Below are 15,373 nucleotides of genomic sequence, written 5' to 3' on the forward strand. Positions count from 1 at the left end.
TTTAGCAGCCGTGCAAACGCTATGCCGCCTCCCACTGGGAGTGTATTTTAGCTTAGCAGAAGTGCGAACGAAAGGATCGCAGAGCGGCTACAAAGTTTTTTTGTGCAGTTTTAGAGTAGCTCAAAACCTACTCAGCGCTTGCGATGACTTCAGACTGTTCAGTTCCTGTTTTGACGTCACAAACACACCCTGCATTCGGCCAGCCACGCCTGCGTTTTACCTGGCACGCCTGCGTTTTTCCGAACACTCCCTGAAAACGGTCAGTTGACACCCAGAAACGCCCACTTCATGTCAATCACTCTGCGGCAGCCAGTGTGACTGAAAAGCTTCGCTAGACCCTGTGTAAAACGACATCGTTCGGTGTAACAGTACGTCGCGCATGCGCATTAGGCCGCATACGCATGCGCAGAAGTGCTGATTTTTTGCCTCATCGCTGCACAGTGAACGAATGCAGCTAGCAATCAACTCGGAATGACCACCATAGCCCACAAGTGCTGATGGAATGAGTTGGATTTTTGCATCATTTCCCGGAATGCTGTTTAAATGCAGCTGCCTCCAGCACACGTTGTATATAATATAACTTGTGTATTAGTTGTAGTAGGCTTATAATGAGGAACTAACAACTTCGTTCTAATTGCTTTGTTTGTATGTTTTCTGTTGCTAATGAAAGATATTAAACATTTGCAGCACATAATGATGCCAGTGAGTGAGGAGGGGAGGGGATCGGGAGAGACAGACTCGTTATACAACTGTCTGTGATGAGATTATCCCGGTCCCTGGTACACAGGTCACGTGACCATTATAAAACAGGACATATAACTGGAGCAAGGCAAGCGTCACTAAATGACCGCCCCGGGAGGGTAAATACCTACAGATTCTCCTCACCATACAGCCGGTATGCTGGCTAAAATTCAGCTTAATAAACTCCTTTGGACATCATGCAATGGAAGAACAATTCCTGATACTATAGTGGCGCCGAGAGAGGAGGGGAGAGGATACAAATGACCTGGTCCCAGGTCCTCTTCCCCTTACCTGCAGCTTTTCTCCTTAGCCCAGCACGCTGCAGTGTGGCCAAGGAGGTGCTTAAAATACATTTTTTTCAGTATTCAGTAAGGGTGTATGGCCACGCCTCCTGTGATTAGACCACTCCCCCTGAAAAATACCTGGGCCCAGGTGCGAGACATGCCCCCAAAGAGGTGTGGCCATGCCGCCAGCATGCTGTGGTGAAACCGCCATCAGGGAGGGCAAGGTGAGGGAGGGAAGGGGTTGGCAGGAAGTTGTTGTACCGGGGCCCAGGATTTCTCTTGGCTGCCCTGCCTGGTGCTGCCCCTGGGTTATTCTCTCTCTCTCTCTGGTTTTCCTCCTGTCTCTCTTCTGCACTCCCCCCCCCCTCGGGAGTTTTACCACATTTTCATATGTACTAAGACCCGGCCGCCGTGTTTTTGCCGGCAAGGGTATCGCCATCTTTTGATGGCGATACCCTATACGTCCGTGAGTAAACCCCTAGTCCGGGCGCTCTGGGACAGACAAAGGGACAGACGGACACCGATGTTACTCACCGTTGTCAGTCTTGCACTGCGAACTTCTTCTCCACTTACAGGTCCCTGGAAGGAGGCAACCAAACAACAGCCGTGGGGAGCCCAACTCTATCCTGATGTAACACCACTACACTAACTACAACGGCAGAGCCCTCAAACTAACTCTGTGTGTGTGGTGCAACAAAACTAAACAAACTATAAGCAACCTTGGCCCTGCACGGAAACAACACACATCACACATTACAATAACAGTGCAAGTAACTACCACGGTGCTGTCCCTTTGATTACCTAACAGCTTCAGATCACCAGGAAGTGGGCGCCACACAGCCTACCCACCTTCCCTTACAGTCGCTTTCCTACCAGGGGCTCAGGCCAAGCAGGCCTGCCTACACACCAGGGTGGCCTGGGCCTAGTGCCCAGTGCCACCTTTATTCACCTTGGGGAGGGGGGGGGGGGGTACACACTGTCTATATTGGGCCTAGTGCCCCATAGCTGCACACAGGCCGGAGGCCTGACTTTATCCCACCGGCCTAGCGCCCGCCTAACTTGGGGCCCGTTGAGTGACCTGGGCCTAATGCCCAGGGTCACCTTATATCCCTAGCGGCCGCGACTGAACTAGGGCCTAATGCCCTCTAATATAGCCATAGGCCTAATGCCTGATATTACCTCCGGGCCTAGTGCCCGCCTGCAGCGCCACAGGCCTGTGGCCTGACTGTGCCCACGGGCCTAATGCCCGACCCCTGTTGGTCTAGGGAAGAAGGGGTTAACCGGTGCCCTCACCGGGGGCCTACCTGTTACGGTGGGAGAGGCACCAGGGGGGGAGCTTAGTTAGCTCTTCTGCATTCCTCCCCTGGTAGCCTCTCTGGGTCCTCAGCCGCGTTCTTCTGCCGCTGGCCCATCCTGGCCAGCGGCGCCGCCGCCTCTTTTTCACATCCAGCCGACGCTGGACATCTTCCTCGGGGATGCAGGTGTCTTCTGGCCTCTTCCGCGGCCACGGGGGTCTTTCCGCGGTGTCCTCTTCTTCACCGCTCTTCGGCGCGCCCTCCCGTCTTCTTCTGCTCCCGGTGGCGTCTGATGTCACACGCCGGGGGTGGGGCCTATGACGCGGCGAGTGCTGTTTGGCTCCCCGCGCCCGGCCGTGATTGGCTCGCGGACGGTGCCGGATTTGAAATCCCGCCGGCGGCGCTTCAGATTGGCTGCCAAAACGGCGCCAAGTTTGAAGCACCGCTGCTGCGGCGCCGCCCGTCGCCACTTCAGGTCCGGTGCAGGGAACCAATACGCGGTCCCTGCACCGGGCAACCGCCGCTGCTGATCTGATGTGCCCTGCGATACAGGGCACTTCTCTACATCTGTGCTGTCATCATGAGGTGACGTGTAATGACAGAAGTGTTTGGAGACTGTAGATGAGCGTTATGCCGGAACTCTCTGGAAGTGACATCACTGACACAGGTGGGGGCTATACTGACTGTCGCCTCATGCTAACATAATGACATAATTTTGTCATATATATTTGCTTAGATAATTACAACACGCGACCCTCCAGGCGGAGCATCTAGAAAGGTCTGCCGAGCCCTCAGCGCCACAGAGACATCCAAACACGTGTAATGAATTGTACGCTATTCGTATTTTATGCACTTGTAATCCATACATGTCTATTTATCATTGTGGGATAATAACATTGGTGGTCATTTCGAGTTGTTCGCTCGCTGCCGATTTTCGCAGTGCAGCGATCAAGTGAAAAAAACTGCAAAAATGCGCATGGTACTTTCACACAAAACTTTGTGGATTTACACAAGCTCGAGCGACGTTTTTTGATTGCTCGAGTGATCGGAGTGTGATTAACAGGAAGTGGGTGTTTCTGGGCAGAAACTGGGCGTTTTCAGGGAGTGTGCTAAAAAACGCAGGCGTGCCAGGTAAAAACGCAGGAGTGGCTGGAGAAACGGGGGAGTGGCTGGCCGAATGCAGGGCTTGTTTGTGACGTCAAACCAGGAACTAAACGGACTGAGGTGATCGCAGTCTAGGAGTAGGTCTGAAGCTACTCAGAAACTGCAGGGAATTATTTAGTAGCAGTTCTGCTAATCTTCCGTTCGCTATTCTGCTAAGCTAAAATACACTCCCAGAGGGCGGCGGCCTAGCGTGTGCAATGCTGCTAAAAGCAGCTAGCGAGCGAACAACTCGGAATGAGGGCCAGAGATCTTTCACGGACTCTTATCAAAGTGATAGAGGGGCTTATTCACGTTGTATTGCAGATTGTGGTAAAATGGACCGAGCGCTTATATGTGCAAATGTGTAGTGTTCAGAAACAAGTAAGAATTTATGTGATGTAAAAAATATAAAAATATGTATATAAAAATAAATTGAAAATAAAAATAAAAATTAAAAATAAAAATAAAGAATAATAAGGGAAGGGAATGGGAAAGGGGAAGGGGGGAAGTGCAATGTTTACAGCTCCTTTTTGAAAGAATTGTGGAGCTTGTGGACACTTTTATGGAAGGGTACAGTCTGTTCTTTTGTACTGGAATCTTTCCCTGACTTACCCTATGCAGATGCGGCTGGAGGCTTTTGGTGTCTCTAACAGCATTCAAGTGCTGTAACTCACGATCTCCTCCTCTTAGCCGCACTGTTAGCCGCTGCTCCGTTCGTCAGACCGGAAGTTGCGATGTTTACTTCCGGTATTCGGACGCTGGCGGCGGCTGGCTTCGTGTCCTTGGTGTCCTCGGTGTTAGCTTAGTTCTTCTTATACTCCAACGCGTTTCGAATCGCAGCAGGATTCTTTTTCAAGGAGATGGTACAAATGTTTATAAAATGTCCTTTTTTTATATCAAAAACTTTATTGCTAAAACAGGATGTGCACGTGACCGGAAGTGTGTTCTTTCGGCGGCATCCTCATGGTAAAAACTTCAATAGAGGAAGGAATGTAGATTCTTCCTCTAGATCAATTAAAAAATGTGTATCATTGCACATCAGGATAGGGAAAGGGTATGGGAGGTATAAAAAAGAAGAAAAATTAAAAAATATATATATAATAAAAATAATAATAATAAAATAAAATAAAAAATTAATTAGGTGATAAAAATAAATAATGAATATAAAGATATAATTGGTTTTTTTGAAAGTCTTTTTGATCATATGCAATTATAGAAAGACATTTAGTTCTATGTCAATATTCAGACCGTATGGTTCTAGACTCTTCATTTTGTAAATCCATTCGGTCTCTTTTTTCTTCAATATTTTTACAATGTCTTCTCCTCTCCAATGGGCTTCAATCTTTTGGATTCCGATGAATTTTAGCCCGGTGGGGTCTTGATTGTGTTTTGTTAGGAAATGTGCTGAGACACTGTGTGTTTTCAGGCCTCTCTTTATGTTGTACACATGTTCTGCTATCCTTGTTTTTAATTTACGTTTTGTTTGTCCTATGTATTGTTTTCCACATATACATTCCAGCATGTAGATAGCTCCCTCTGTGTGACAGGTTACATGATTGCACACTGTGAATTCTTCTTTTGTTATATTGGACTTGAAAGTAGTTATTGGTTTAGTTGACGTCTTCTGGTTTCTGCAGCCAATGCAGGTCGTGCACTGATGGAATCCTTTTGTTTTTATTTGGTTTTTTGGTTCTTGTGGGATCGGTAGGAAGCTGTGAGTCAATTGTTGTTTTAAGTTGTTTGCTTTTTTATAGATTATTTTCGGTTTCTTGGGAATGGATTCCTTGAGATCTTCGTCCAGAGAGAGGATATGCCAATGTTTTTCGAGTATTTTTTCCACGTCTTTGTGGTTACTGGTGAATTGTGTTATGAAAGTGACCGGTAGTTCTTTTTTGTCTTTTTGTTTGAAAATGAGTAAGTCTTTTCTGTCCATGTTTTTTACTTTTTCTAATTGTTGAGTTAAATGACTTTCTTTATATCCCTTGTGAAGAAATTTGTTTTTCATTTCCTGTGCTTGATGTTCAAATACTGTCTGGTCTGTACAGTTTCTCTTTAATCGGCGAAATTGACCTCCTGGGATATTGTCTATCCATTGTCTGTGATGGTTGCTGTTGTATGAAAGCATGTTGTTGCCATTCACTTTTTTGAAATGAGTTCTTGTGAAGATTTGATTTTTTTCTATGTAAATTTCCAAATCTAGGAAAATTACCATTTTTTCACTATGTGTGGTGATGAATTCCAAATTCATTTTGTTATTGTTGATGTGTTCTTTAAATTGTGATAACTCATCTTGGGTTCCTTTCCAGATAAAAAACACGTCATCTATGTAACGGTGCCAACTTATGATGTTTGGCAGAAAAGGCTTGTTCTCCCAGATGTTGAGGTCCTCCCAGCGTGCGACGAATAAGTTCGCATAACTGGGGGCAAATGATGTTCCCATGGCTGTACCGCACTGTTGGAGGAAAAAATCGCCTTCATACCAAAAATAATTGTTGTGGAGAATGAATTCAATACTGTCCATAATGAAATTAATTTGTGCATTAGTAATTGTCGTCTGAGTACATAGGAAGTGGCGAGTTGCCTCACATCCTTCCTGGTGATTTATTACAGTGTACAAGGATTTGATGTCGCTTGTGCATAATATGTAGCCTTCTTGCCATTCGGTGTTATTAATTACTTGCAGTATATTTGTGGTATCTTTTAGGAAACTTCTTTGCTTTCCCACAATATCCCGAAGATAGTGGTCGATGTATTGTGATAGATTTGAAGAAATTGAACTGATGCCGGATACAATTGGTCTCCCTGGTGGATTTTCCAAATTTTTGTGGATTTTTGGGAGATGGTAGAAGGTTGGGATTTTTGGATCTTTCATACAGATGTAATCGTATTCTTTCTTGTTTATGATTCCCAGTTCTAATCCTTCTTGCATTTGTTCTCTTAGTTTGATTGTGATTTCTTGTGTTGGGTCCTTCGTTAGTTTTTTTTTTTTTTTTTTATATGTTGCTTGATCTGAGAGGAGTCTTTCTGCTTCTTGTTTGTAGGTGTCTAGGTCTAAAATTACCACTCCTCCCCCTTTGTCCGCTGATTTTATTACCACTGTTTTGTCTTTCTTTAAATTTTTTAATGCATTTCTTTCATCTTTTGTAAAATTTCGCCGATTAAAGAGAAACTGTACAGACCAGACAGTATTTGAACATCAAGCACAGGAAATGAAAAACAAATTTCTTCACAAGGGATATAAAGAAAGTCATTTAACTCAACAATTAGAAAAAGTAAAAAACATGGACAGAAAAGACTTACTCATTTTCAAACAAAAAGACAAAAAAGAACTACCTGTCACTTTCATAACACAATTCACCAGTAACCACAAAGACGTGGAAAAAATACTCGAAAAACATTGGCATATCCTCTCTCTGGACGAAGATCTCAAGGAATCCATTCCCAAGAAACCGAAAATAATCTATAAAAAAGCAAACAACTTAAAACAACAATTGACTCACAGCTTCCTACCGATCCCACAAGAACCAAAAAACCAAATAAAAACAAAAGGATTCCATCAGTGCACGACCTGCATTGGCTGCAGAAACCAGAAGACGTCAACTAAACCAATAACTACTTTCAAGTCCAATATAACAAAAGAAGAATTCACAGTGTGCAATCATGTAACCTGTCACACAGAGGGAGCTATCTACATGCTGGAATGTATATGTGGAAAACAATACATAGGACAAACAAAACGTAAATTAAAAACAAGGATAGCAGAACATGTGTACAACATAAAGAGAGGCCTGAAAACACACAGTGTCTCAGCACATTTCCTAACAAAACACAATCAAGACCCCACCGGGCTAAAATTCATCGGAATCCAAAAGATTGAAGCCCATTGGAGAGGAGAAGACATTGTAAAAATATTGAAGAAAAAAGAGACCGAATGGATTTACAAAATGAAGAGTCTAGAACCATACGGTCTGAATATTGACATAGAACTAAATGTCTTTCTATAATTGCATATGATCAAAAAGACTTTCAAAAAAAACAATTATATCTTTATATTCATTATTTATTTTTATCACCTAATTAATTTTTTATTTTATTTTATTATTATTATTTTTATTATATATATTTTTTTCATTTTTCTTCTTTTTTATACCTCCCATACCCTTTCCCTATCCTGATGTGCAATGATACACATTTTTTAATTGATCTAGAGGAAGAATCTACATTCCTTCCTCTATTGAAGTTTTTACCATGAGGATGCCGCCGAAAGAACACACTTCCGGTCACGTGCACATCCTGTTTTAGCAATAAAGTTTTTGATATAAAAAAAGGACATTTTATAAACATTTGTACCATCTCCTTGAAAAAGAATCCTGCTGCGATTCGAAACGCGTTGGAGTATAAGAAGAACTAAGCTAACACCGAGGACACCAAGGACACGAAGCCAGCCGCCGCCAGCGTCCGAATACCGGAAGTAAACATCGCAACTTCCGGTCTGACGAACGGAGCAGCGGCTAACAGTGCGGCTAAGAGGAGGAGATCGTGAGTTACAGCACTTGAATGCTGTTAGAGACACCAAAAGCCTCCAGCCGCATCTGCATAGGGTAAGTCAGGGAAAGATTCCAGTACAAAAGAACAGACTGTACCCTTCCATAAAAGTGTCCACAAGCTCCACAATTCTTTCAAAAAGGAGCTGTAAACATTGCACTTCCCCCCTTCCCCTTTCCCATTCCCTTCCCTTATTATTCTTTATTTTTATTTTTAATTTTTATTTTTATTTTCAATTTATTTTTATATACATATTTTTATATTTTTTACATCACATAAATTCTTACTTGTTTCTGAACACTACACATTTGCACATATAAGCGCTCGGTCCAATTTCCATACACGTCAAACAACAACTTGAGCAGCTTGTTTCCACAAGCGCAGCAAACTACATTCATTAGATTGTGGTAAAAAGCAGAATAGGCAATCCTTTCTATCTCAAGCTGGGAGTGGTCCATCGCAGGGCAAGGCCGTCCAGCATTCTGACCGTGCTGCTCTGCCCAGTTTTTCAATGGGAGCCGCTGCCCGTGACAAAAAACCACTTTAGAGATAATTGTATTTATTTGAAGACAAACGCTGGAATCTTTGTTGACAACAAACCCTTAAAGGGGAAGTGGGGGGAGAAGAGGTGTTAATCCTCAGAAAAGTATATAATGCAGTAATCTCTGTACAGGCTGTATACTGTATAAACATATTATCCCTTCTTAGCAGGAGGTGATTCCCGGCAAGCCACACAGTGTCATTAACAGAACACGCATGGCGTCTGGAACTTTGGATAACCCTATAAGTATGAGTGTCAGGATTCAGAACTGGTGCAGAGATCACAATACCCTAATAATAATATCACAGCATTATCCACGTATAGCAGTATAGAAGAAGGCATATACATGGCTATAACATTAATGCCAGCTGTCAGCAGTGAATATCTATAAATATAAAGCTGTAGAGTGATAAAAATGATGTCATTGTAATGTTGACGGTTAGTATGACCTTTGACCCCTCCGGCCAGTGACAGTGATGTCACTTCCAGAGAGCTCTTGACCTGGGTTTTACCCTAGTAACCAGATAAAGACGGTGAATGAAAACGTAAGCAAATGCAGAACATAGTGTAATCCAAAAATAATAGTATTTATTATCACAAAAACAATAAAACCAAAAACAGAGGTAAAAAGGCAAGATGGAGGATTACCACATTCCTATGAATGGTGGGCGGAATAGATTTTAGAGAATTTGGCTCCGATACCGGTCCCTGAGCCCTCTCATCCAATGGAATGTAAGTTTTCCTCCTCTGTATATCCAGGATAGCGCTCCTGTCACTTGCAGTGCGTATCAGGATAGAATTCCCTTCCTCAGGCTGTGTGACAGGAGTCACATGTGGGTGCTATTTAAACTATGTTGGCAAATTACATCCGGGTCAAAAGGTCCCAAAAATAAATGTACTCTTACACAACTAAAAGCAACACAAAAATAGGCCATGGATAATCAAGTAATACCCGTATGTACAAATTAAAAAGTAAATGCTGATTATTCTAAAAATAAATTCTTTATAAAAGTTTTTAGGGACGGGATAGCGAAACATCCAAGAGATTTGTGCAACTTATTGGGGCAGTGGGAGACTCCACAGTGAACCGGGAGTCTCCCCTGCAGGATGTGGGAGCGCAGGCAACTCTGTAACACAAACATATGTGGAAAAGCATAGAACATCTGAGACGCATATATACCTCAAAAGGAAAGTAACGTTTACTTTATACTCATTTGGTTTTTATTGGAGTTTTTTGGGATTTATATTCAATCTACTAAATTTACTACCTACTGCATTAGCGCACCTACCAGGGGGTAAATTTACTAAGATGGGAGTTCTATTTAAGATGGGATGTTGCCCATAGCAACCAATCAGCTTCTACTTCTCATTTATCTAGCACCTTCTAGAAGATAATACCTGGAATCTGATTGGTTGCTATGGGCAGCATCCCATCTTAAATAGAACTCCCATTTTAGTAAATTTACCCCATGTCTGAATTATAAAGTCTCTGTGTCACAAATTTGCATCCGATGCATTACCATTTTCCTAAGTAAAAAAAAAAAAAGAGACTTGCAGGCTGTTGTTGGGATTGCCGGATCACGTGTGAAATCTCACCTGCTGGACGGGATGAATGGACTGCCTATAATCAGCGTTAGCTACTTGTGAATGGGTCTCTGACGCACTGCGATCGTCCCCAGGAATAGCTGGCGTTTCAGCATCGTAGAAGAGAGATTAGGTAAATTGGGATAATGGGGATGAATGCAAATGGCTGCAGCCTTACGCTTCTGAATCACTGATTACTGGCAGGATGACAGCTCCAACTGCGTCACAGGAAATCTTACACACAAGTGCGTGCGGCATCACTTCATTAGTGACGCGGCGGCTTAGCAGTTTTAAAAAAAAGTCCATGTTGTTATTTAATCCCTTTATAGATCAGGAAGAGAGCTATTGTAAATAAACAACGCAGGTTATTTAGTTACAAACCGTTCTCTATATACTTTTGCTGATCCTGCTTTACTGATACGCGGCCAATAGGCCTCTCTGTCCAGATATGACAAGTTTAGTTTGTTCAGTTATATTTTTGAATCATATGAAGCTGTCCGGGAACCTATTTATTAATGGAATACATTGCGGCAATTAGTGTCCTATTTTGTCACTACTTACAATTTTAACATTATGTCATGCAGCTGTGGAAGTTCTGCAGGCTCATCTAAACCCCTCCTGACTGTCAGACAGCATCACCCCCACCTTTGAAATCACCCTGCTCTGCACCCCATTGGCTCAGGGGGCAGGGATGAAGTGGACAAGTCCAGCCTATCCCATCACTGGGAACCAGTGACGTCACTGAGAATGCAGCCTAACCAATCACCAGAAACCAGTGCAATCACTGAGAGTGCAGCCTATCCAGTCACTAGGAACCAGTGACATCACTGAGAGTGAAAGCCTATCCTGTCTCTAGGAACCAGTGACATCACTGAGAGTGCAGCCTATCCAGTCGTTAGGAACCAGTGACATCACTGAGTGTGCAGCCTATCCAGTCACTAGGAGCCAGTGATATCACTGAGAGTGCAGCCTATCCAGTCACTAGGAACCAGTGACATCACTGAGAGTGCAGCCTATCCAGTCACTACGAACCAGTGACATCACTGAGAGTGCAGCCTATCCAGTCGCTAGGAACAGTGACATCACTGAGTGTGCAGCCTATCCAGTCACTAGGAACCAGTGTCGTCACTGAGAGTGCAGCCTATCCAGTCGCTGGGAACCAGTGACATCACTGAGTGTGCAGCCTATCCAGTCACTAGGAACCAGTGACATCACTGAGAATGCAGCCTAACCAGTCACGAGAAACCAGTGCAATCACTGAGAATGCAGCCTATCCAGTCACTAGGAACCAGTGACATCACTGAGAGTGCAGCCTATCCAGTCGCTAGGAACCAGTGACATCACTGAGTGTGCAGCCTATCCAGTCACTAGGAACCAGTGACGTCACTGAGAATGCAGCCTAACCAGTCACCAGAAACCAGTGCAATCACTGAGAATGCAGCCTATCCAGTCACTAGGAACCAGTGACATCACTGAGAGTGCAGCCTATCCAGGCGCTAGGAACCAGTGACATCACTGAGTGTGCAGCCTATCCAGTCACTAGGAACCAGTGACGTCACTGAGAGTGCAGCCTATCCATTCGCTAGGAACCAGTGACATCACTGAGTGTGCAGCCTATCCAGTCGCTAGGAACCAGTGACATCAGAGTGTGCAGCCTATCCAGTCACTAGTAACCAGTGACGTCACTGAGAGTGCAGCCTATCCAGTCACTAGGAACCAGTGCAATCACTGAGAATGCAGCCTATCCAGTCACTAAGAACTAGTGACATCACTGAGAGTGCAGCCTATCCAGTCGCTAGGAACAGTGACATCACTGAGTGTGCAGCCTAACCAGTCACTAGGAACCAGTGACGTCACTGAGAATGCAGCCTATCCAGTCACTAGGAGCCAGTGACATCACTGAGAGCTACTTAGTGAGATGAACAAATATATGTGGGTAAAGGCTCCCACCAGGGGTGAAACATGGTATTATAAAGTTTGAAGGCGCACTCAGAAGAGACCACATTTTATCCTGAGAGCACATACATGGCCGGATTAAGGGAGGGGCGACAGGGGTGGCCGTCCAGGGGCCCCCACACATTAGGGGCCCCCACACAGGGTTGTACTACCTTGCTGGGACGTGCAGGGATGTCCGATGCTGGCCGCCGCTGCACCTGTCAAAATATATGACAGGCAGCGGCGGCGGTGACCCGTGTGGCGCGACTCTATTCTTAAGTAACTGTCTCCGCTCCTCCACACTGCTTCGTTCTGTCATCACTGTCAAGTCACAGGCGGAACCAGAGGGGAGGGTGAGGGAGGGGGGGTTCAAGCGGGCCCTTCTGTCTTTTCTGGCAGTCTGAAGTGCAAGGGCTGGTGGGGGAAGGCATGCAGCCTGGCCGGAGGGGATCCAGACAGTCACTGGGCACTAGGACCCAGCGGTTTGCTGGAGCCCTAATAGACAGGCTGCTGCTCCATGACGTTTAGGTATTGTGCGTGTGTGTTTTGTTGGGGACCCCCACACCTTTGTTGCCCTGGGCCCCCACCATCCTTAATCCGGCCCTGAGCACATAGAGGAGTGACTATTGTCAGTTCTCCCTCATTCTTTCCAGCTGAAATAGCTTCTGTTGGCTACAACACTGCTGGTTTATGGGGGCCCAAGGGCAACTAACTTGAGCGGGCGCCTTCTAATAAACTTACAGATGTGTTGACAATGTATTCAAAAGTGTAATATGTAAATGCTCCCAGCGCTACAAATGTGTTAAATACACAGTAGGTCCCCCAGTACACATTATGCCACAGTGCCCTCAATGCAGGTCAGGTAGTTATATGTGGGGCCCGGGGTCCATGGTGTGAGGGGGAAATTAACACCACGCTGAATGCACAGAACAATAATAGGAGAACATCTGTCGCATTAGGAGATTTACAGGGGTCAGTGCTCCGAATACACGTCACAAAATAATACTGTCCCTCTGTGTCCTTGTTACCCCGGGTGACTGCACTGTAAGAGGATAGCTCTCTCCCAGCGCCCCGCCTGCCTGACGCTTGTTGCTTGTAAACAAGATTTACCCTATAACAGTGACCCTGGCCCCTGATTACTGCAGCTTATATCATAAATCTTGTTGTTGTAAAAACATTTTGTTATCCTGCAGAAATAAGCAGATGCCGCAGCGTCAGCGTGGGTGATCCTGCCGGAGTCAGGCCGAGATAACAAAATATATTTATTTTCCAGTCATGGAACTGGAATGAGTCAGTGTATTATACGCCAAGGGGCACCTTCATGGAAATAGCAGCCGACATTTCTGTATTCACTGCTGGGGTGAAGGTCACTGAGGAGGTGACACAACTCCCCTTGTTTCACACACTGTGACATTACTACAGCCAAAGGTGTCCTTCCCTGGGCATACCAACGTTCAGTCAGTGGGGCAGATGTATTAAGCCTGGACAAGGGATAAAGAAGTGATAAATCAGTGATAAGCTCAAGGTGATAACGCACCAGCCAATCAGCTCCTGTTATTTTTTCAAATCCACAATGATTGGCTGGTGCATTATCACCTTGCGCTTATCACTGATTTATCACTTCTTCATCCCTTCTCCAGGTTAATACATCTGCCCCATTGTCCCAGGGTCTCAGTGCTTACAGTGACCCCCAACCTTCTACCAGTGACCCCCAATCTGAGGATGAAGCAGGGCTGATGCGAGCCGACTGCAACCGCTCTCGCTTTGCGTTTACGGAACTAAGGGGGTCATTTACTAAGCAGTGATAATAGCGGAGAAGTGAGCCAGTGGAGAAGTTGCTCCATCAACCAATCAGCAGCTCTGTATAATTTTATAGTATGCAAACTATAGATGTTACTTCAGTGCTGATTGATTGCCATGGGCAACTTCTCCACTGGCTCACTTCTCCGCTCTTTTCACTGCTTAGTAAATGTCCCCCTAAATGCGGATATTTGTCCGTAGGCAGAGTGCATAGCTATGTGCCCCTATCCGTACGCTGGGTTTTGCAACCGCAATTAGTGGGACACATGAGGGAACAGGCATATTTATGCATACGCTGAGCTCTGCATTTCCATTGCGGTGCCCTCTCAGAGCACTAACTACATGAGAGCGCCCCCTATAGCTCAGTTACACCCATTCAGCCGTAAATGGAGAAGCAGCACTCCGCATCATTCCGGCACACTGTGAATTTGCACAGGTGCGCTCTGCAAAAGGGACTTTTGTGGTCAGCTCCGCGTTGTGTTCTTCTTTTTCTTACTAGTAATTTTATTTATTTATGCCCCACCAACTTATATATGAAGGGGGAGGCTTGGACTGCACACCCAAATTCTAAACATAATGAGAGGTGCTACCATGCTGAGACTTGTAGTTTCACGTAGGAAAAAGAAGAGAAAATGCAAGTGCACACTCTAAATACTACACACTGTTAATCAGAATAATTCTTATAAACTCTGCAATATAACAGAGCAGATTTGAGGTGTTTAACATCATTATGGCCAAAAATATGGGCCCACCAACCCTGGCCAGGTGACTCATCTGGTGGGTCCCTAACACTAAGGTTCAAGTCCCCCCAGGTCCAGCGCATGCCAACCGACCCAAGGCATCACACTAGTAGAGAGTCCACTAGAGCCCATTTTCTGATGGCCCATTGACCACTAGATCCCATTTCCTGGTGGCCTAATAACCACTAGATCCCATTTCCTGATAGCCCATTGATCACTCTGTCCCATTTCCTGATGGCACATTGACCACTAGATCCCATTTCCTGATGGCCCATTGACTACTCTGTACAAGTTCCTGGTAGCCTATTGACCACTAGATCCCATTTCCTGGTGGCCTAATGACCACTAAATCCCATTTCCTGATGGCCCATTGACCACTCGGTCCCATTTCCTGATGGCACATGGACCACTAGATCCCATTTCCTGATGGCCCACTGACCACTCAGTCCCATTTCCTGGTAACCTATTGACCACTAGATCCCATTTCTGCTGCGGGGTACACTCGGCTCCACAAGGATTGGACAATGGGGTGTAGAGTAGGATCTTGATCTGAGGCACCAACAGGCTCAAAGCTTTGACTGTTCCCAGAATGCACAGCGCCGCCTCCTCTATAACCCCGCCTCCCTGCACAGGAGCTCAGTTTTGTAAGTTGGTGCTGCAGTAAGCAGGCACTTAACATGAGGGCTGCTCCAGGCAGTCCTAAAAAGAGCTTTTTTGTGAGAAAAAAAGTGAAGACTTCAAGGGCAGCAGCGGTGGTAAATGTCA

This window comes from Pseudophryne corroboree, chromosome 6 (genome assembly GCF_028390025.1).
Source record: "Pseudophryne corroboree isolate aPseCor3 chromosome 6, aPseCor3.hap2, whole genome shotgun sequence".
NCBI classification, from domain to species: domain Eukaryota; kingdom Metazoa; phylum Chordata; class Amphibia; order Anura; family Myobatrachidae; genus Pseudophryne; species Pseudophryne corroboree.